A 2930-nucleotide genomic window follows, 5' to 3' on the forward strand; every position below is an offset into this window, starting at 1 on the left:
ACAGAAACAGATCCACATATAAATTAAAATTTAATATGTCAGAAGGTGTCTTTGAGGATGAACATATGTTAAAATATATATAAATATGCTGCCTGCATTCAAAAGAAAAACGATCCTGGGCCAGCCCCAGTGGCCTAGTGCCAAGTTTGGTGCAATCCACTTTGGCGGCCCAGGTTTGCTTCCCAGGCATGGACCAATGCCAGTTGTCTGTCAGTGGCCCTGGTGACAGTGATTCACATAGAAAAAGAGGAAAATTGCCAGCAGATGTTAGTCCAGAGAAAATCTCCCTCAGCCAAAAAAAAAAAAAAATGAAAAAAGAAAAATAGAAAAGAAAAGATCCCTACTGAAAATGATGGACAAAAAATAATTTCAGATGTGTAAAAGATTTAAGCTTCCATCACCCTAACTACACTGGCAAAATAATGTTAAATTTCTGACTATAACAAGTGTCAGCAAGACTATGAAACCTGAGGTATTATGCGCTATTGTTGAGAGTATAAATAAGAACAAGAAATTTAGAAAACAGCTTTTTGTATTTTAAAGTTGAACATAGGTATACCGTATATCCAATCAATGCCACATCTGGGGATGCACATAGACAAGGTTTTGTACCTGTGCACCAAGTGACATGTAAAGCATCATCTTTGGTCATAATAGAAGGTAACAGGCAATTTAATTTTGATGATTTAAAGAAAAAGAATACTACGAAGTTGTGAAATTAAACAGTGCAGGAAAATGTATGAATGTGGTAGGATGTTAGAAACATAATATTGAAGAAACACAAAAGCAATGCAGAGGACAAACTATATGACATCACATTTATAATATTCAAAAATAAAAGGGGAGATTTATTAAAAATATAATTTTAGGAATATGGATGAGTTTATTTTTAGAATTGAAAGCTCAGGAATAATAAAAGATATAGAAGAGTGCTTGTCACTGTCAAGGGAGCAGGGTTATGGGAGTGATCAGAGAGAACTTCCAGTTTTGGCAATACTAGAAGTTCTTTGTTTGTATTTAATATGGGCAGTGAATTTATATGTATTCATTTATTTCTTATGCTAATTAAAAAATTATTTTATATTTTAGAATGAACTAAATTTTCAAATTTTACATAATATAAAAATAAGTTTGAAATCTTAATTTAAAAAAGAGAAAAAAATTTTGAGAAAACTGTTTGAATTTAGTAATTGTGTCAGAGGTGCCAAAGACCAACACTAGGTTCAATGATTCACTAGGAGAACTCACAAAACTCAGAATAGTTTTTAGAGCTATGGCTTTTAACATATACATAGATAGATTGAAATTGGCAAAGGAAAAAGTTGAGTACGTGGTGTCCAGGAGACATCAGGTATGAGCTTCCACTTGTCCTCTTCCGGTGGAGTCGCACAGACAGTACTCAATTTCCCCAGCAGTGTTGTCTAATGCCTTGTTTGAAGTACTGCCAACCAGAGAAGATTAACTAAGTCTTCGAGTCCAGGGTTTTATTGGAGGTCAGTACATAGGCATGGAGAGCACACATAATTCTCCTCAGTTTCTTAGACTCCAAGCACCCCACGTTAGAGTTCAGTCTGATACAGCCTAGCACAAATGGTACAAAAATCCCCCAGGTATTCACCAGAAATCACACCATTAGCATAAACTGTTTGATGTGGGCTCCATGATCCAAAAATGGTCTCTTTTTTTTTTTTTTTTTTAGAGGAAGATTAGCCCTGAGCTAACTACTGCCAATCCTCCTCTTTTTGCTGAGGAAGGCTGGCTCTGAGCTAACATCCATGCCCATCTTCCTCTACTTTATATGTGGGACGCCTGCCACAGCATGGGTTTTGCCAAGCGGTGCCATGTCTACACCCGAGATCTGAACCAGAGAACCCCGGGCCACCAAGAAGCGGAACATGGGAACTTAACCACTGGGCCACTGGGTCAGTCCCCAAAAATGCTCTTATCAAGAAGAGTATTCCAAGGTTCAAAGGTTATCATTCAGGAGCCAGTCAGAGGCCAGCCCTTAAGATCTTTGGAATATGAAGAGTTTGGCTAGCCCAGGCTGATTGAGTGAACCCATCACTGTATAGTACCAATATAAAAAACTTAGTGAAAATGATTCTTACATGATTGTAATTTGGCTGTCTAGTTTTGCAAGTACAGAAAATGAATGAATCTTCAAATATGAGTTAACTATTCTTTATGAAGTTTTTCAGCTGACTCTCTCCATTTATAACTACTATTCCAAATACGGTCCTTTTGCAGTACAGTCCATGGTACATGGTATGCAGCTTTCAAGCTAGATAATGTTTTTTCTCCCTCCCTACGTCACAAAAGAAAAACAAATCTCCTGAATCATTTTGCTTTTTCTTGGCAAGGTGAACAATAATTTTCAAAATTTTGCCTTTAAATATGTAAATCTTGGTTCAGGAAAAATAAAAATTAGTTTACCTCTCACGATCTCAAGAAAGGATACAATTATTCACAATATTGAAGACCAGAATATTGCGTGGGCTCAGAACTGGGCACCCCAAAATGTGTCTCTTTGGCATTAGGATTATTTTGGGCTGATTACTTTTAAAAACTACAGACACGGGAAAAGCTCTGAAAACCAGGTAGAAGTTACCCTTTGTAAGAGACATTTACATATGTAGGGGAAATTTCCATTTGTAAATACATTTCCCTCTCTGTACCAGGAAAAGGGAGGATGAACTTACCTTAGAAACTCTTATCAATGAGGAAGACAAGAAAAATCTGCATAATAACCTTAATCTTGTTTACTGTGCTTTTCTGGTAATCTCCCATAACTGACTCTCCCCACCCCCAACATCCTCCTTTGTCCTTAGCTGAAGTTGATAGTGAAGGTAACAGCTCCTCCATCTGACTGAGTTACCGTTTTCCTGGGTTTCTCCCATGTATACATGTTATTAAACTTATTTGATTTTTCT

The sequence above is a fragment of the Equus caballus genome, chromosome 12 (assembly GCF_041296265.1).
Source record: "Equus caballus isolate H_3958 breed thoroughbred chromosome 12, TB-T2T, whole genome shotgun sequence".
Classification (NCBI taxonomy): domain Eukaryota; kingdom Metazoa; phylum Chordata; class Mammalia; order Perissodactyla; family Equidae; genus Equus; species Equus caballus.